The sequence below is a fragment of the Schistocerca gregaria genome, chromosome 1 (genome assembly GCF_023897955.1).
Source record: "Schistocerca gregaria isolate iqSchGreg1 chromosome 1, iqSchGreg1.2, whole genome shotgun sequence".
Lineage (NCBI taxonomy): Eukaryota > Metazoa > Arthropoda > Insecta > Orthoptera > Acrididae > Schistocerca > Schistocerca gregaria.
Genome location: NC_064920.1, coordinates 726,637,109 through 726,658,992, shown reverse-complemented (window position 1 = coordinate 726,658,992; position 21,884 = coordinate 726,637,109).

Sequence of the window (21,884 nt, the reverse complement as noted above, 5' to 3'; positions counted from 1 at the left end):
CAGCACCAAGGAACGCCAGCTAGATCTTTATTAAAATGTCACAGGTGTACCAACTCAGAGGGTTTGAGCCCTGTAGCGATTGCAACAACAACTAATGCACCCCAAAAATGTTTTCCTGCACGATGTTTCACAGTTCCTGTTAGAGGCTTTTATGGGTAGTAAAGTGGACTTAATGGATGAATTTTTGACAAGGAACCTATGTCCGGAAATGTACCGTTTGGATATAAAATCAGTGTGAAGATTGGATCGCTTTCGGATGCTTCGCGGTACTCGCACTATGGGGATAATGTGCTCTGACCCGTGTGCTCTACGTTAGCACCTGGGATGGGTAGTACTTCGGGTACTCGTCATCGTGTTCTCTTGCGAGTAACGAAGGGCGGCCTCTTCAAAGTATGGAGTGTGGCATGTCCTTTGAGCACCTTCAACTCTCTTAGTTGCGAGCGTACGAGTTTCTTGCAGGCATTACCGCAGTCAGACGAAAATGGTATGTGATTTTATAATTAAAACAGGGACTGAAGTCGGCGTCCTGTACTGTTTCTGTGCGTACCGTGAAGCGGCAGATTTAAAGATGATCCCAACTAATTTTATATCCAAACGGTACATTCTCGAACGCGAGTTTTTTTATCAAGACCTATCTACAAAGTCCTCCAAATAATCCACTTAATCTGTGATAGGAGTTACGAAACATCCGGAATAGAAAATTCACAAACAACAGCGTAGGAGGCAAACAAAACTAATAAATTTATGGTAGTTGTCGTTTCTAGTTACTCGACAGGTGCAGTAGCTGAGGTGCGAAAAGCTTTTAGCCACTGGACAAAAAGGACGTGACTGAAACAGTAAATATATGCATCATGCAACGGGTCCAAATGAGGCATATATTTGCTATGTAAATGAGGTGTTACAATGGGGTGTAAATAAAATTCGTTTACCATTTCATCAGAGTTCGAATTAAACAAGAGTCGCAGAGTAAAAATAATTGCCGGGTTGTGTCCGTTTACCATGGCTTCGGTGATCGCGGTATAATGAAGGGAGAGAAGTTTTCGTGACCATACCTACGGGTTTCACGCAATAGTATGCATGTTTTCTACATTCAAAGCCTTGTTCAAAGAGGATCTTTTTCGTAACCACTCATACTTCGTTTCGGTATGGAATTAATTCATTGAAGTTCATTCGTCTGGTGATAATTCTTTCTCTTTCTTCATTTATTGATCTCTTGTGTGCTCCATTCTAATTCATACTCTTTTTACTTTGAATACTCACTAAGTTTAACAGTCGCGGTTGAAAACGTATATCGTGTCCTTCATGTATCTGGGCACATTTTCAACCGTACCTGTCCAGCCTCATGCTGGTGGCGACAGTAATAACAATTCATTTTTCAGATCGTTGATTTATATTATTTATTTAACACGTAGTTTGTACTCTCGACGTTAACGGCTTTGAGTAGATTGCACGTGGTTTCAATAAATCTCATGTTTACCAGATCAAACACTATCATTCAGCAACCATTAAAGTCAATCATTCAATTGAAATGTCCACGTCTTCCAGCCACAAGCAGTAGTCAATGCCCCTGAGAAGGAGCTTATCGAAAAACACTTCCAGTGTGCGCGGTAGTTGATTTTGCACATATCCTATTAACTTCATGGGGGTAATCTATCATTTTACTTGATCTGGGGTGTAGAATTAGCATCAATATAATCTGCATAAATACGGAGTACCAGATGAGCAAGTGGTCGTATTCACAGCACAGAGGGCTTCTGGAAAGCTTACGGAGCTCCCTTCGTGTCTTTTCGTGCTGACAGTTCGCGAGTGCGACATTCATTTCTGCAGTGACTTCTGCAACCGTCCATCTCTTATTTTTCGTCACAGTCCTCTTCAGTGATCGTCTATCACGATCGCTCAACACACTCTTTCGTCCGCGTTGTGAGCGGATGATGTTTTTCCGCTTTCCCCGTATGCGGTATATTTCTTCGATACGGTGCCTCTTGAAACGCAAGACATTTCGGCTACATTGGTTGCGGAAGCATTGACCGTAAGAGCCCGAACAACTTGTCGACGGTCAAATTCACTTAGCTCCTATAAAATTCACACACAGCTACACATGAGAGTGTTCTGACCACGGTTGACGCCTGCTACTTATTGGGAGCATTACACAGGTGCAGTTCGTGGTGGCAGTGCCACCCTTCATGCTTGGCTGAAACGTTCATGCACGCTTTTCTTACGGTGTTTCCATAATTTTGCCCAACTCCTGTGGAGCCTACGATGGTTTTACAATTATGTCGTTCAGGCACATTAATAAAGAAGGTTAGTTTACACTATCGCACTATACAGCGTGATTCAAAAAGAATACCACAACTTTAGGAATTTAAAACTCTGCAACAACAAAAGGCAGAGCTAAGCACTATCTGTCGGCGAATTAAGGGAGCTATAAAGTTTCATTTAGTTGTACATTTGTTCGCTTGAGGCGATGGTGACTAGGCGTCAGCGTCAGTTGATGCTAAGATGGCGACCGCTCAACAGAAAGCTTTTTGTGTTATTGAGTACGGCAGAAGTGAATCGACAACAGTTGTTCAGCGTGCATTTCGAACGAAGTATGGTGTTAAACCTCCTGATAGGTGGTATATTAAACGTTGGTATAAACAGTTTACAGAGAATGGGTGTTTGTGCAAAGGGAAAAGTTCTGGACAGCCGAGAACGAGTGATGAAAATGTAGCACGCATCCAGCAAGCATTTGTTCGCAGCCCAGGTAAATCGACTCGCAGAGCTAGCAGAGAGCTGTAAATTCCACAATCAACTGTATGGAGAGTCCTACGAAAAAGGTTAGTTATGAAACCTTATCGTCTGAAATAAAGTTTTTGGTCCCTTTTTCTTCGAAGGTGCTACTGTAACTGGACTACAATATCTGGAGATGTTAGAGAATTGGCTGTTCCCTTAGCTCTAACAAGAGGCACAACAAATCATATTTCAGCAGGATGGAGCGCCACCACATTGGCACTTATCTGTCAGTAAATACCTGAACGTCAACTACCCGAGGCGATGGATCGGCCGCCAGGCAGCCCGTGACAGAGCACTTCATCACTGGCCTCCAAGAAGCCCTGATCTTACCCCCTGCGATTTTTTCTTATGGGGGTATGTTAAGGATATGGTGTTTCGGCCACCTCTCCCAGCCACCATTGATGATTTGAAACGAGAAGTAACAGCAGCTATCCAAGCTGTTATGCCTGATATGCTACAGAGAGTATGGAACGAGTTGGATTATTGGGTTGATATTGCTCGAGTGTCTGGAGGGGGCCATATTGAACATCTCTGAACTTGTTTTTGAGTGAAAAAAACCTTTTTAAATACTCTTTGTAATGATGTATAACAGAAGGTTATATTGTGTTTCTTTAATTAAATACACATTTTTAAAGTTGTGGTATTCTTTTTGAATCACCCTGTATTCTTATTTAGTTTCTATTCATCTTGATCATGGGCATCTGTATTGAAGATATTATTGATGTGATTAACAACACTGCTCCGAATGAATCTACCAGGAACTTTCAACACTGTCTACAGCAGAGCTGGTTGCCTCATTAAAGCTTGAAAGCTGGACTTTGTCATAGCTGATACTGGGCCAAGTGAGTCTCTAGCGGATTTCTTGTTGTTGTCGTCTTCAGTCCTGAGACTGCTTTGATGCAGCTCTCCATGCTACTCTATTCTGTGCAAGCTGCTTCATCTCCCAGTACCTACTGCAACCTACATCCTTCTGAATCTGCTTAGTGTATTCATCTCTTGGTCTCCCTCTAAGATTTTTACGCTCCACGCTGCCCTCCAATACTTAACTGGTGATCCCTTGATGCCTCAGAACATGTTCTACCAACCGATCCTTTCTTCTAGTCAAGTTGTGCCACAAACTCCTCTTCTCCCCAATCCTATTCAATACCTCCTCATTAGTTATGTGATCTACTCATCTAAACTTGAGCATTCTTCTCTAGCACCACATTTCAAAAGCTTCTATTCTCTTCTTGTCCAAACCATTTACCATCCATGTTTCACTTCCATACATGGTTACACTCCATACAAATATTTTCAGAAACAACTCCTGACACTTAAATCTATACTCGATGTTAACGAATTACTCTTCTTCAGAAACGCTTTCCTTGCCATTACCAGCGTACATTGTATATCTTGTGTACTTCGACCATTATCAGTTATTTTGTTCCCCAAACAGCAAAACTCCTGTACTACTTTAAGTGTCTCATTTCCTAATCTCATTCCCTTAACATCACCCGACTTAATTCGACTACATTCCATTATCCTGGTTTTGCTTTTGTTGATGTTCATCTTATATCCTTCCTTTAAGACACTGTCCAAAGTCCTTTGCTGTCTCTGACAGAATTACAATGCTATCGGCGAACCTTAAAGTTTTTATTTCTTCTCCATGGATTTTAATACCTACTCCGAATTTTTCTTTTGTTTCCTTTACTGCTTGCTCAATATAGTAAGCGGTTTGTGATCTGTGTGAATCGTGAACTGTCGCCCTTCCAATGCGTGTCTGAATTTTTTTACTGCCGCATAAGCTGCGTACAGCTCACGGTCATATGTTGCCCAACGTTGCTGAGATGGTGACAACTTATGAGTATAAAATGCAATGGGCTGCCATAACTGATCAATTAGTTGCTGAAGTACGGCACCAATTGCAGTGGACGAAGCATCAACCATGAGAGCGAGTGGAGCATGCGCGACCGGGTGTGCTAATTGCGCGGCCTCTGCTACACCTTTTTTTATAGCGTGAAACGCGGTGTCCGCCTCGATAGTCCAATGCACACTGTGGTTAGATTTAGGTACGCCTTTAAGTAGTTCATTCACTGGTGCAGTTATCAGTGCATGATTGCGAATGAAGCGTTGGTAGAAATTCACTACTCCAATGAATCGTCGTAATTCTCTGACTGTGACAGGACGGGGGTATTTGTTTATGGCATCTACTTTACTGTGTGGCGGTCGAATGCCCTGTGCATTCACCAAATATCCTAGAAAGTGGACTTCTTTTTCACCAAAAACACACTTGGAAGGATTAATTACTAGTCCATGTGTTCGTAGGTGGTCAAACACTTGTGCCAAATGCTGTAAGTGCTCCTCTTCCAATGAAGACATCACCAATAAATCATCTATATACACATAGCAAAAATCTAAATCTCTTGTAACCTCGTCCATAAAACGTTGGAAGGTCTGGGCGGCATTACATAGTCCGAATGGCATTCGGGTGAATTCAAATAGACTGAATGGTGTTGTCACCGCTGTTTTAGGAATGTCTTCTGCAGTTATAGGGATCTGATAGTAAGCTCGAACTAGATCAATGGTAGAAAATATAGTCTTACCGTGAATATTTGCAGAAAAGTCTTCTATATGTGGAACTGGGTACCGGTCTGGAATGGTCCTTGCATTGAGATGGCGATAGTCACCGCAGGGGAGCCATCCATTCTTCTTTTTAGGCACTATGTGAATTGGGGATGCCCAACTGCTACTAGAAACTCTGCAGATACCTTGTGACAGCATGCTGCGAGATTCCTGCTTTTTTCGGCCGTTAAACGTCTAGGCCGAGCGTGAGTTGGCGGCCCTGGCGTGGTCAAAATGTGGTAGACGGTTGTATGCTTGACTGGTGGGAGAGTAGGCGATTGTTGTGTGATCTCGGGGTATCCTTTCAGTAATCGTATATATGGTGTATCGCCTGTGACTGTGCGTACCTCTAGTGGTGTGATACAACGGACTTTTCCTGTTGTATGCAGACTAGTAGTCATATCTATCAGTCACTGGCGTCGCAGATCTGGCAGTAAGTCATAGAAGGACAAAAAACCTGCTCCGATAATAGGCTGTGATATATCTGCCACTGTAAATTGCCATTCAAACACACGGCGTAGCCCCAAGTTAAGGAATAATGTTACTCGACCGTATGTTCTAATTTTGGAGTCATTGGCGGCGTATAGATAACAGTCGTCGCAGCTCCGGCCTGATAGGCAGTTTGCTGGATATACGGACACTTCTGCGCCTGTATCGACGAGAAACTGTAGTTCTGTTTCGCGGTCTGTCACAAAAAGTCGGCGAGTGTTTGCACTGGAAGTTATCGCTGCTACGGTGTCTGCCTCATGTTTCCACTTGCAAGGTGGCCTACACTTTCGTGCATCACTGCCAAATGTCTTGTGGTACCAGCATAAGTTCTGTAGGATGGTGATCGATTGCGACTTCGTGACCGTCGGCGGCGTGGCCGTTGGCGGTTGTGCGTTGTTTGTAATGCAGCTACCTGTGCGGTCAACTCTGTCAGTTGTGATTGTAGGGAGACTAACGTCACCGTGGGCGAATTTTCTTGTTGTGGCGTGAATGTTGAGACACTTGATGTGGGATGCATTTCAATTAACCTGTCGGCCGTTTGTGCCAGTGCGTTTCAATCGCCTGCACATAACGTGAGGATTTTTTGAGTATCTGACGGCAACCGAGACAACCATATACTTCGTAGCACATCATCAGTTACAGTGTTACTTGCCAGTGTGCGCAAACGTCGTAAGAGTTGTGATGGAGTGCGATCTCCGAGTTCTTCAGTGCGCAGTAGCTTCTCTAGCCGTTTTGCCTCTGATTGTGACAAACGCGTTATTAATGCGTTTTTAATGGATGCATAACGATCGGTATCCGGTGGTGCGGCTAGGGTATCTTGTACTTCTGTTGCTAGATCTTCTGTAAGTGATGCAACCACATAGCTGTACTTAGTTTCGTCCGCCGATATTTGTGCGAGGACGAACTGGCTTTGTAACTGGGCAAACCACAATAGAGGATTATGTAACCAGAATGGTGGAGGTTTTATCGTCACCCTGTTAATTGCACTGCTGGCTTCAGGTTGAATTGATACTGGCGAATCTGTCATTATCGTGCTGAGACGAGCGCGACGCGGCTGGCGCGGAAGTTACAAACGTGAACGTTGCGGAACTTCGTTAAACGCTGAAGCCGACGCGGACGTTAACGTAGCTCGTCGGGTGTCACCAAATGTGGGTGTTGGAGAAAACAATTCCTTTATTCCCACATACATTTAGCAATAACTGAACACTACACACATGAATGAATTGGGTAGACATGAACAGCACGGAATAACTAACTAAAGCTAAGTCAAAGAATAACTACATCACTGCACGTAAATTAACACTTCATGGAATGTTTATGAAGCACTGTACGCTTGTAGGGATCAATTGTCAGAAGTAGGTCACTACAAACTAAACCCAAAAATGAACCACTAAAAGCACCTTTGTATGATCCATAGTTTCTCTAATTTTACCGTCGTGGGTAGTTTGGGAAAAATGAGTGAGCTGAAGTAACAGGTTTATGCCGCTGTCGCCCGGTACTCATTGGGATGCTCTTGCAGTTACAAAAGACTCGTGACAATATGCTGTGCTCTTACGTCGACCTGATCGACCTTTTTCTTGCACCAAACGACGTACAACGCTATGCAAAACAGATGAACAGTCAGAATAATAAATGAAAGCGGATTTAGTTCAGATCTTCCCTTCGGTCTGCACCTACAGTCGAGTCGGTGTAAGAAAACCCTGACAGGCTGCAGCGCTGTTGCCAGCCTTCAACTGCGCGGCACTAGCGCCTGCCAGCGAAAACAGTACCCCGCCTACACAGCTGTGACAACAATGAAGCGTTGCCACGGTGACTTTTACAAAATCGCGTTCTCTTATTGGACTAAGGCAGGCCACGCTACCACGCCCTGCCGGCGGCAACTGTCTGGGATCAGCTTACGCCGACTCAACTATAGTTTGTGCTTTCACGCCATTGTCCAGTATTTAGCTGTGGAAGAATCACACTACATAACTGCCAAAAAACAGTAAAACAATAGTGTTGCCATAACTGAGCGGAAAGATTGTTACCTTGAAGAAGTTGCCACACGATATGTATGAAAACGTAAGCTGTGGCGAAATAAATAACAAAATTTTAAATTTATTGATTTTTTGGAAAAAAATGAAATATGGATATGGAACTTTAGAATTTTTGAAAAGCTTTTTACGGACTGTATTGAGCGGCTTGAATGCGGACAAATTCATTGCTGCGTGAAATTTCCCTGTTATATAATTTACAATCCTGATTCAACTTCATTGGTGATTTATTCAGAGTTCTCACCTTAAAAGTAGAATTAGTAGTTCTGCCACAATATTAATTCACTAGCCGCCATCGATGTTCTCCTCTTTGTTGGCCGTGCTTATCTTCCTCAGTCGGTATAGGTTTACTTCACGAAGGTGGTGGAAACAAAAGAATACAATGCTACGTCGCTTTAAATTATTCTCGTAAAACTTACATACTTTTCACTATTTTTTATTCACAATACACTAAGACTTGTAGTGCTCGTCGCACAAATCATACATACCAACAAGATGGCTGCCTTTCAGCACACACCAAAAATAATGTCCATTCCCTACAAGGTAATAATCGAGAGCGTATCTTAACTCCTTCTTGGAGTATGAAACAAAAGATAATCCAATATGAACATTACAAAGATTATATTCTACTTTCCTCTCAATTTAACCTTTGGCGCATACTTTAAAGTATTGTATCTCTCTGCTTCGTAATGTGTAGTTACAAAGCATACTCCCATAACGTTCTTCCATTCGTTTTGGTTTACAACTTTTAATGTTCTTGGTGGTTTGAGAGAGTTTAAAGGTGGGAAAATCGTGCAAAGATACAACACTGACCAAAGAATGAAATTTAGGATAAACTAACGCTTTCGGAGAGAGATCTATGCACATTCTTTATGCGTATACTTAAAGAAAAGATAAAGATAATAAGAAGTGAAAAATAAAATTCTTAAAAAGTATTACCGAAAATTAAAAAAATATTTAGTGTACAGACTATACAAACAATCGTACCTGTCACAGTGGAAACTATGAATGGAAGTGCATTTCCGGTTTTGATAGCTGTAAGCAGAATACTATTAAAATTATCGAGAAAATTCCTGTTTTGTAGATCAGTTTGCTTGTTTAACAGAGTATCTGGTTGTGGAGCAAAGAAAGGGCCCAAATATCTATGGAAAAATGGCGCCTTCGTTTAATAAATTCACAGCTGTAGTGTCCAATGTGAAGAAGGTTCAGAATACTCCCAAAGTCTGATGATAACGATTCGCCTCAGGTTACTGATAATGTATCTCACTTTGTGTTGTGTTTACGATTTTGTTTTATTTTCCTTTCAAACATTTTAAGTTGTTTCCCAGCGTACCATTACAATATGTACACTAATTGATCAAAGGTATCCGGATGCCTATCAGTAGATATTAATATGGGGTATGTCAAACTCTGTTGTGGCACTTTCATTGACGTGTCTTAATGTCTGTGGGAGAATGGCTGCCCATTCTACTTCAGTAACCAAAACCAGAGAAGGTAGTGATGTTGGACGTTGGGATGTGGAGCAAAGTTGACGTTCTGTCTCGAAGCCTGGGCTCATGTCGGGACTCTGAGCAGACCAGTCCATATTAGGAATGTTATTGTCCAGAAAACATTGTGCTGTTTGATGAGAGAGCGCATTGTCGTGCTGTTACAGTCAGAGTCTCCAAACTTTACTGTACGCAGCCCACAAGGCTCTAAAATGTGTTCATATAATCCCAAATTTAGCCTTCTCTTAATTTCTGTCCACACAAAAAAACCCAACTCCATAACACCAGTTCCTCTGTACTTCACTATTGGCACTACAAATGTTGGAAGGTAGCGTTCTCCAGGAATTCGCCAAACCCAAATCCTTCCATCACTGCCACGCGGTACAGCGTGATTCATCATTTCAGATCACACGTTTCCAGTCTTCCAATGTCCAGTAGCGTCGCTCTTTCCGTCGTCTAACTATCGAAATTTCTAGAGTATGGAAAGCTGTCCACCACTGCATCCCATCCTTTTTAATTCCCTGAGCACGGTCACTGTGCTAGCTGGACTGCTGGTAGTACTGTGTAACTCCCGTGTGATACCTCCCGTTGATTTAATGTGATTTTTTACGTCCACTCTCTGCAGTGGTTGACGGTCCCTGTCTGTCAGGATCACTTTAACCCTTCTAAAGCTGCCCGAGTCGACTGTTAATGATGTGAATGTGATGTCCGTCAGTACATCAAAACTGCCTGGTCTTGGTTGTTCCTTCGCGTTTCTGCTACACAATAACATAATTAACAGTCGACCCGGGCAGCTTTAGATGGGTTAAAATGACCTTGATGGATCTGTTACTCTGGTGACATCCAGGAACTAGACCGCGTTTGGGCTCACTGAGCTCTCCTGACCGACCCATTCTCTTGTTATTGCTTCTCTGATGACAACGCTCCCCCGCCACCTTTTACACTAGCTATTCCGCCTCCTGTGACATCTGTTTCTCAATTTTGAATTGTGCAGGGGTATCCGGATACCTCTGGATAGGTGATCTATGTCTGCCAATGTCTAAAGCCACTTAAGTGAATTTTTCATGCATTCTGCAATGTGCTCATTCTTTCCAGCCGAATGTTTCAGACTCATATTTCCAACTACTACCCTTCAGACCAGACTACTGTGTGTCATGCTGTTGCTATGTTGCGTTGTCCTATGGAGAGTGCAGCCAAAATTTTTTCTATCCCGAGGTCTAACCTATAAGTTTGTAACACGGTGCGCATTACTTTTCAATGTGAGCTGTGTACTGTATCTCCTGAGGTGGTCATGAACTTGAAGTGTGTAAATGCCATGTATCGATAATTATTGTATGAACAGCTTGCGAAGCATGCCAGCGAGTAAACAGATGCTTCATACAGGGTGGTCCATTGATAGTGACCGGGCCAAATATCTCACGAAATAAGCATCAAACGAAAACACTACAAAGAACGAAACTCGTCTAGCTTGAAGGGGGAAACCAGATAGCGCTATGGTCGACCCGTTAAATGGAACTGCCATAAGACAAACGGATATCAACTGCGTTTTTTTTTAAATAGCAACCCCCATTTTTTATTACATATTCGTGTAGTAAGTAAAGAAATATGAATATTTTAGTTGGACCACTTTTTTCGCTTTGTGATAGATGGCGCTGTAATAGTCACAAACGTATAAGTACGTGGTATCACGTAACATTCCGACAGTGCGGACGGTATTTGCTTCGTGATGCATTATCCGTGTTAAAATGGACCGTTTACCAATTGCGGAAAAGGTCGATATCGTGTTGATGTATGGCTATTGTGATCAAAATGCCCAACGGGCGTGTGCTATGTATGCTGCTCGTATCCTGGACCACATCATCCAAGTGTCCGGACCGTTCTCCGGATGGTTACGTTATTGAAGGAAACAGTAAGTGTTCAGCCACATCTGAAACGTCAGCCACGACTTGCAACAAATGATGATGCCCAAGTAGGTGTTTTAGGTGCTGTCGCGGCTAATCCACACATCACTAGCAAACAAATTGCGCGAGAATCGGGAAGCTCAAAAACGTCGGTGTTGAGATTGCTACAACATCGATTGCACCCGTACCATATTTCTATCCACCTGGAATTGCATGGCGACGACTTTGAACGTCGTGTACACTTCTGCCACTGGGCACAAGAGAAATTAGGGGACGATGACAGATTTTCTGCACGCGTTCTACTTAGCGACGAAGCGTCATTCACCAACAGCGGTAACGTAAACCGGCATAATATGTACTACTGGACAACGGATAATCCACGATGGCTGCAACAAGTGGAACATCGGCGACCTTGGCGGGTTAATGTATGGTGCGGCATTATGGGAGGAAGGGTAACTGGCCCCCATTTAATCGATGGCAATCTAAATGGTGCAATGTGTGCTGATTTCCTACGTAATGTTCTGCCGATGTTACCACAAGATGTTTCAATGCATGACAGAATGGCGATGTACTTCCAACATGATGGATGTCCGGCACATACCTCGCGTGCGGTTAGAGCGGTATTGAATAGAATATTTCATCACAGGTGGATTGGTCGTCGAAGCGCCATACCATGGCTCGCACGTTCACCGGATTTGACGTCACCGGATTTCTTTCTGTGGGAAACGTTGAAGGATATTTGCTGTCGTGATCCACCGACAACGGCTGACGGCATGCATCAGCGCATTGTCAATGCATCTGTGAACATTACGGAAGGCGAATTACTCGCCGGTGAGAGGAATGTCGTTACACGTATTGCCAAATGAACTGAGGTTGACGGACATCATTTTGAGCATTTATTGCATTAAAGTGGTATTTGCAGTTATTAACGCTGTAACAGCATGCGTTCTCAGAAATGATAAGTTCACAAAGCTACATGTATCACATTGGAACAACCGAAATAAAATGTTCAAACGTACCTGCGTTATGTATTTTAATTAAAAAAATGTGTCTACGGTATTCAATAATTATATTCCTCAACCTTACTTGTCCTGAGTAGACGTGGTCTTAACGGAATATTTACCATTGTTAAGCGTCGTACTAGAAAATAATTAGTAATTTTGTTTTAGCGCATCTTCGAGACGAGCTGCCGGTTAGGACACTAAACTTTCTTTCAGATTATATGAGCTATATGGCCGCTAAGAATAGTTTAATATATTTCACTTTCAGATTTTCTCAAGGTTTCGAGATAATATCTCAGGCAGAAAGGCCTGGTCACAGGATTCTGCGATGTCATCTGCAAAAGATTACGCTTGTTATCTTATATTGGTATTCGAGACTAAATCACGATATGGAGTTAGGGGATTCATTATTTCAAGTTGAACTGCCGTACGAAATATTATTAGTTCCTATAAGCACATGGGTTTTAACTATACTTCTGTTACACAACCACACCCACCCACACACAAACACACACACACACACACACACACACACACACACACACACACACACACACACACACATATATATATATATATATATATATATATATATATATATATATTGAGGAATATCTATTATGATTAAAGAGAAAGACAATTATTTGTGGTCCCGTAACCACCATGAGTACTGTGATAGTTTGCTGATTGCTGATCCGCGTCGGGCTAAATTAAATTACATTACACTATACACAGTATTATTAGAGTTATTTCGCTTTTGTTCTAACGTCACTTTATTAAAAGCTATCCAAGCAGACATAATAAATTAAAATTTTTATTAAATTACATTATAGCTGTAATAATTGGTAACCGATTTTTAAACATTTTGTTCTAATCAGTGAGCGAGCAACCCTCAGTTCTACTTACCAGTAATTCGAACTATAGTAAAAACCTGCAACACTTGTTACCCTAACTTTTCCTTTAACGAAAACTAGAGCTACACCACCTCAGTCATTTCGTTAGTTTCAATGTATCGCGCCTAAGTATAAGAGGCAGTTAAATGAACAGGATCTATGAAAAAAAAATAAGTAAGCTGTTTATCATTTCAAAAGTAATCGTCATATCTGTCAGTTAATGAATCCCACTGTGAGACAAGGCGTCAGTATCTTCACGGAAAAATGTTTTCGGTTGCCTATGGAACCCAGACGAGGACAGTTCGCCCGAAGCAAATGGAGGGCAAGGAATGTCTTTAATGAGGACTGCAAAATTATGGAAATCCATGATAAGTGGTGGTGACTGTATGGAGGATAGGCAAGAGTTTTGCAGTGAAACTTCTGCAGCGTAGTCGAAACAACCTTAGCAAACACGTGGGCGGGAATTATCCTGCTACAGAATGATGCAGTCTGTCAACATTCCTATGTGTTTGGATTAATGGAAGGCTTCAGCTTTTCGACATACCGCAGTACGTTAATTCTAGCTCCAAGTTCCAGAAAGATAATAAGCAGCGAGCCTTTGGAGTAAAAGAAAGAAGTCTTCATGAGTTTCCAGGAGCTGGTTTGCCTATTTTTGGGCTAGGCCGGAGAACTTTAGCTAGTAAACGCCCTTATACATCCTCCACAGAGTCTGGATCTCGTGCGATTTCCATATTTTTGGAGACCTAAAGAAAGACATACGTGGCATCTTTGCAACGCATATCATTCTCGCCAGCGTGCAGCTGGCTCTGTGGCAACTCACTTCCGCTCTGTCGTATTCTTCACCGAATATGGTCAATACGCTACATAGCCCTCCTTTTCATCAGGATCCGCTCACTTGGGTCGTCCAAACTAGATTATTCTGTACACTAGAGTTCTTGGCGACTGGCCCCTGTGCTTCTGTTTCATTTCTTAAGTATCATTCCAACATATGGGTCTTTTAACCCTGTTACTTAATCTTACGCATTTCCACAGATCCTTTGTACTGCTCCTTAGTTCATGGACTACAGAACTTATTTCATTTCTAGGCTTCTTGCACAATCACGGCTAACTCTATATTCCCAACTTACAAGCTAAAACGATTCAATTGCTCTTAATACTACCCACTTGTGCGTTCAGCTACCATTTGCTACTTTTATGCTTGGGGTAGCCAAATCCACTAGTATCTGAATGATGGCTGGGTCTGAACTGTCCTGTGCTTCGTCTTCTACATACAAAGATAAGGACTATGCTCAGCAGAATAAGTGCTGCTGTGGTTGTTGGTATGACAATAGTTAATGTTGTCTCTTTCTGTTACTGATTTTCACAATACGAATTTACATGCCGCAATGAGGTTTCCAGGAGGCTTGTCTTTCCTGCTGATTCAGAATCGTGTTTGTGGACTGCATTAGTTCCAGCCCTAGAGTTTGATTTAAGCTGGTTAGTTTTGCTGCAGGTAGCACTTCCATGGGCTCCTGTGGCCAATGCAAACGAGGTTGCGAAATAGACGTGTTATTCCTGAAACCGTGGGGGGGAGAAGGAAAGTGGGCCCCATTATCTCGCACGTTGTTACATTTAATTCTAGCCTCTTTGCTGACGTAAGCTTCTCCTGTTGGAAACAATTAGCCACTAGTGTCATCTCGTCTAAGGTAGAGTACAACCAATGGGCCTCGACCTGCTGAAAGCACAATTTCAACTCATTCTATTACTTTCTTTTGTCCCATTAGCAATTTCTCTGCGCAGGAATCCTGACCCTCTCTCTTATTACCATATTCGGACAACTTGTAATTTCTCCTCGGTGGCATTTTTGTAACTTTCCTTCCTCCATTTCTACATTTCTTCTTTGCCTTAAGCAATTAATAGCTGTCGTATTTTTACTCTTATATATCTCTTCAACATCCCTCACTTGACAGGATACGCATGAACAATGTAGCACTCGTAATGTGTTTGTTTCCCTGCTACTGGTACAGAAACAGAAATTTAAACTTTTGTTTCATCACTTCTGACTGATACTGTGGCTACCTTGAAACAAAAATGTAAGTTTTTGTTCTCGGGTTCTAACGCCAACCCCAACCCCGATTATAGTTCATTCTGTACTTCCCTTAGACCCTATAAATACTGTTCCAGTGACAACACGTTTACCCCTAGCTGACCTCTTGCAGCCTGCTGCATAGCCTCCTGTAGTTCTGTTACTTTATTTCGTGATTACCAAACATTGTCATTTACAGAGTGCAACCAGTTTGTCATTATGACTTCCCTATCTAAGCCTTCTACTTTGGTTTTTAGCTTCTGATATTCAAATTAATTACCTCTTCTGCAGCTCTAGCTTACCGTATTACTCGCCCTTTCTGCACCTAACCTACTGGCAGGAATGCCTATTATTTTTCTCCCCCTTAAATTCTTTGTTGCTCCGCAGCTGCGTGTAATAATAACAGGAAATCTATAGCTAACCTAAAAAATATCCTCGTTACCATTTCATACCACCCTCTTCTTTATATTCCAATACCTTTCTCCTCACCCTCGCTTTCTGGCCGACACCTCCCATTCCTGGAATGAGCTCTGGACTCCCTTGGAAAGGTTTCAATCGTCCAACATCCACATTATCGTTCTCGTTAGCAATTGAATCTTGACATTTACTGGCGACGTAGTTCTCTACCACTTGGTGGGCTCCTGATACTTTGCGTAAAACTTCTTTGCCTTTCCCTTCGCCATATTCGAAGTTGATAGCCTCATCTACTGACCAACATTATACTGTGGCATTCTTCCCGTACAGCCCATGGCTTCTTCCTGTTTCTCCAGAGCTCATGTATTTACTCTCCATACTCTAGTCCAGATTTTCGTAATCACTCTGACAAATTCCTTAACAGACACTACAGTCTTCCCATTCATCGCTTTCAATATGCTTTGACTTGTAGGCGGTGTGATGTGAGTCAGCATAGTATCCAAGCATCTTCCCGAATGTCCTATGCACTCTTACAATTCTTCCATTGGCTTGTAGATGGATAGGACTCGTCCTTGACTTCTTCACGTGGAATAGCTAACACAATTCCTGACACGAAGTTCGTTACCTCATCTGTTATTATTATTTCACGCACTCCAAACTTCAGTATCCAATTATCCACAAACGCTTGTGCCATTGCTGCTGCCTGCTGATTTGGCACTGCGACCATTTCTGCATATTGTTACATATTGTGAGAATTGGTCTATGATTATGAGTATGTACTTATTCCTTGTAGGTGTTTTATTAAAGGAATGTAAAACATCAATCACCAAAAATTCTATTGGTACTAATGTTTCAGGTACTTCCGCAATGGTACTCTTGTTCGACAGAAATCCGATCTCTGTGCGCACTGTATGCAGTTCTGTTAATACTGGTTTGCGTCTGTCTGTGACTATTGTTCCACCAAAAGCTTTCCGCTACTCTTCTGTTGGTAGACCCGCTAAAATGGGATCATGAGCTTGCTGTAGCACTCTATTCCTTAGTTTCGCTGCTGCTACTACTCGTGGTCCCAGCTTGGTATCTCTGTACAGCAACCCAACCAGCACACAAAACTGCGACTGCTTAAAATACAACTTCGTCATCTGATCTTGTGCAGCTTTCCTTTCTTTCTGCTCATTACCCTTCAATATGTAATACACCTATTTTAATACTGAAGCCATCGACATTTCTCAGGTTTATGCGTTAATTCACTTAGTCTTACTGCCTATGTGTCAACCTACTGGAAGGATCCTTTAACCCCATCAACCATTTTAATGTAGCATGGTTGCTGCATCGCATAATAAAAAAAAATATCTATTAAAATCCGGAAACACCAATATCGGACTCGATATTAAAGCCCTTTTTTAGCTCCTTAAAAGCATGCTGGCACTCTTCTGACCACACAAATTAAGTATCTTTCTTTAACAATTGTGTCTGGCACTATCCGCAAAAGCTTTTATGACCCGGCAGTAACAGTGCGGAAGTCCCAAGAACGATTGCAACTCCTCTGTAGATCCCGGTACAGGAAAATCATGTACAGTTGTAATTAATTTTGGTTCTCTCTTAACCCAATCTTTACTTATAATATGACATCTTCCATCCATGCTACGTCTTCCACCAAAAAATTACACGTTTCTGTTGTGATTGGCAGGAGAGCCAACCGTGTTCCTAAAGGAGGCCGAAATGCACGCGTTTTAGTTCACGCAGGCTGGCGTGAGGTCTAGAATATGGCAAGGGAATTAGAATTGAGAAAAACTGACGTAGCTGGTGGAATACTTAACTTTAATCCATTCATGGAGAACGTCGCTCTTTATGGTACATGATTTACAATATCAATAGAAACTGATAATGGCGCCTTGCTGGGTCGTAGCAAATAACGTAGCTGAAGGCTATGCTAACTATCGTCTCGGCAAATGAGAGCGTAGAAGTCAGTGAACCATCGCTAGCAAAGTAGGCTGTACAACTGGGGCGAGTGGTAGGAAGTCTCTCTAGACCTGCCGTGTGGCGGTGCTCGGTCTGCAATCACTGATAGTGGCGACACGCGGGTCCGACGTATACCGCCGGACCGCGGCCGATTTAAAGGCTATCATCTAGCAAGTGTGGTGTCTGGCGGTGACACCACATTCCTCCCCCGCAAATCGGCGTACGGTTGTGGCATAAGGCTTCCGCCTGCCGCGGGGAGGACCGCATGTTGAGGTATGCGACGAGGTGGGGAGCCTAACAACAGGCGAGGCTGTGCCACCCGCACCCTGCCATTCGGACCGCGGGGAGCTACAAAACGCCTGAAAACCGGCTCCAGGGTGCACGCCAACATGCGGTGTATGCGCCCGTAGAGAGACAGGAGGGGCCGAAGTGTCAACCTCCATCGGGCCGGGGCACCCGACGGGCGAAGACGACATATGGTCTGGAGCGGGCAAGAGTCCCATGTCGGAGGACAACTGGTCCCGGGAAGCGATCGGCGGCGCGTGACCCAGGGAGGCGCCCGACGGCTGCAGCGGTGCGTCCACTGCGGGCGTCGCCGGCGGCGGCGGCTCGTCGCCATGGGGCACAATGGAAGGCAGCGTCGGTAACACCTGGGGCTGAGGCGAGGCAGTAGATGGGTCCCCAGGGCGCTGACGGGACGGCACCGTCGCTGAAAGCAGACGGCGAGCGGCAGATCCCGTGCGACGACAGAGGCGCAGCTGATTAAGATGCCGACGCACCTCACCGGAGGCCCCCAAAACCAGATACATAGCGCGTCCGAGGCAGCGAAGAATGCGCCCTTCGAGCCAACGCCGTGAACCTCGGTAGTGGCGATAGTAGACAACGTCGCCTGGAGCAAAAGCAGGTTTCTGCCGCTGCACAGGAACCTGATGCGGCGGATGTAGCAAAGACATCAAGGTTCGATGAGGGCGACCGTGGAGCAACTCAGCCGGCGAGCGATCATCTCGGGGCTGAGAGCGATACGAGGACAAAAAGAGCAATTACGCGTCATCCCGAGAATGCGACTCTTTCAACTTCAACATCTGTGACTTGAAAGTCCTGACCAAACGTTCAGCGGCACCGTTTGACTGTGGCAAAAACGGCGCGGACGTCAGATGTTGAATACCATTGGCCTTGCAGAATGACTGAAATTGTGCGGATATGAATTGTGGGCCATTGTCGGAAACAATAGTCTGTGGAAGACCTTCAATGCAAAAGATAGCGGATAACGCTTGGATGGTGGCAGATGACGTCGTGGAAGACATCCGGACAACAAAAGGAAAATTACTGAATGAATCTACCACAACCAACCATCGAGCATTCCAGAATGGACCAGCAAAATCGATGTGTAAGCGTTACCAAGGGGAAGTGGCTTTTGGCTATGGAAAGAATTTCCGCGGTGGTGCTGATTGTTGTTCGGCACACACCATGCAAGAAGAGCACATATTCGTAATCACGGCATCGATTCCGAACCAAGTACAGTGCTGACGAGCAAGTTGTTTCGTTCTCACTATACCTCAATGTCCTTGGTGGAGAAGCTGTAAGACAGAGGACTGTAACGAACGTGGTACCACGACCCTGGACTGATCATTATCAGAACGCAACAGCAAAACACCACGTCGTACAAAAAGTCTCTCCTTGTGAGCAAAAAATCGGCGAACCAACGGGTCCCCGATCAAGGTCCATTGCGTAGCAACAAAACGCCGAACGATAGCAAGGACAGGGTCGGCAGCTGTGGCTGTAGCTACACGACGAAAATCAATCGGAAACGATTCAAACACGTCATCGGTTTCCGAATCAATGAACATGCAAGCAAGTTCGGAAGAATTGAATGCCCTATCCTCAGCAACAGTCAAGCGGGACAACGCATCGGCGTTTCCGTGCTTAGCAGTGGACCGATACAATATATCGTAGCGGTACTGCGAGAGGAAAATAGACCAGCGAATGAATTTCTGCGCTGTACGTGGAGGTACCGGCTTGGTCGGATGACAAAGCGATGTCAAAGGTTTGTGGTCTGTGATTATGGTAAAGTGACGACCATACAAGAAATCATGAAACTTTGTAACACCAAATACGAGAGCCAATGCTTCTTTCTCGATCTGTGAATAATTTCTTTGCGCAGACGAGAGCAATTTGGACGCAAAGGCAATAGGGCGATCGTGCGATCCATCTTTGTGCGCCAGCACAGCACCGATCCCGAAATCCGAGGCATCCACCATCAACAAGAGGGGCTTCTGGGGATCGAATGGTTTAAGGCAAGTATTGGAAAGCAACGCCGATTTCAAATGGCGAAAGGCGCGTTCGCATTCCGTCGTCCAGACGAACGGAACACCCTTACGGCGTAAGCGATGATGTGGAGCGGAAATGGAAGAGGCATGCGGAATATATTTATGATAATAGTTGATTTTTCCCAGCACACTCTGTAGCTGCTTCAAATTCTGCGGCAACGGCAAGTCTTGTATGGCACGGAGGTGCGTTGGACTGGGATGTATGCCTTGGGGATTGAGTACATGTCCCAAATATGGCAAGTCCCGAGCAAAAAACACACATTTGTCCTTCCGCAAGCGAAGACCATTTTGTCGCAAGGCCTGAAATAATGTTCTGAGACTGGCCAAATGTTCTTCTTCCGTCTTTCCAAAGATCACAATATCGTCCAAATAATTTGCTGCAGTAGGGACCGAAGCACAAACAGTTTGTAGATATTGCTGAAACAATGCAGGGGCGGATACACACCCGAATAGCAGTCGTTTGAATCGATACAAACCAATATCCGTGTTAACCATCAAAACGCGCTGGGATTCTTCGTCCACCGTTATTGGCAAGTAAGCATCTGCTAGGTCCAACTTCGAAAAATTTATACCCGGGCACAGTTTGTCAAAAATATCTTCCGGGCGGGGTAAAGGAAAATTTGCAACCACTAGTTGGGGATTCACTGTTGCCTTTAAGTCCACACAAAGTCTCAACTTTCCGGAAGGTTTTGGCAAAATTACGAAGGGTGATGCCCAGAGAGAAGCCTGCACACGTTCAATCACACCTTGTGATTCCAAATCGTGTAATGTTTTTGCGACCTCATCACGCAATGCGCGGGGAACATTGCTCTCTGAAAAATTTCGGTTGCGCGTTTACTTTCAGTTCCAAATGTACTTTATAGTTCTTAGCGCAACCGAGGCCCGGTGCAAAAATTCTTCACATAGACGAGAAACACTGTCTGAAGGCACAGTCTGGTTCACTGATAAGACCTGATTTACTATAGACAAGTTAAACAACTGAAATAAATCGAAACCAAACAAGTTCACTGCAGAAGAAGAACGAAGGACGTAAAATGACACAAGTTTTGTTTGTCCTTTGTATGTTGCAATAAGGCTGCACTGCCTTAACACAGGGATATCTTGACCGGAACAACTACTTAAATTAACCTTTGCGGCACGCAACGGAGGTGTGCCCAGCAGTTTGTAAGTGTCTTGATTGACCAGTGAAACTGCAGCTCCGGTATCGAGCTGGAATGGTATCACTTTGCCGTTAATGTCCAAGTCTACAAAAAGTTTATTGTCCTGCTGACAACAAGAGCAACTGTCTCGTGCAGTGTGAAGTGACACTGGTACATAATCACTTGCGACTTGAGGGGAGTTCCGGCGATGACGACGCACATTATTTTTGGGACGAACACAGTCACTGTTAGAGAGAGTGGCACTGAGCGGTGTGGAATGAACTACATGAATTTCCATGGGCGAAGTTTCGCGAGCCAGAGTATCCTTATTTCGATTCCGATTCCGGCGCGAAGCAAAGGGCCTAGAACGGTTTTGAGCTTCCGATCTGAGCTTTTTCTGGCAAACACTCTGAACATGTCCTTTTTTATTATAACAAAAGCAAATAGCTTGGCGTGACGGGCAATTCTCACGCGAATGTTTAGTAGCACATCGCGGGCATGATTTGATCACTGCATTAGCTTGCCGGCGCGGCACACGTGGCTGAGAGCCTGGCGGCAGCAGCGCGGCCGGGCGCGAGGGCTGTTTACTGCTCCGTGCAGCTCGCCCGGCGGGCCGGTTACCCTGACACACTGCTGGCGAAGTTTCAAATGATTCCTGAGCAAAGTCAAGTGTGTCTTGTCGATCCAATATGTCCATCACTTGATGAAGGGAGGGATTTACAAGTTTCAAAATCTGTTCCCTTATACGAACATCGGAAACGTTCTGTGCAATTGCATCACGTATCATAGTATCTGAATAAGGG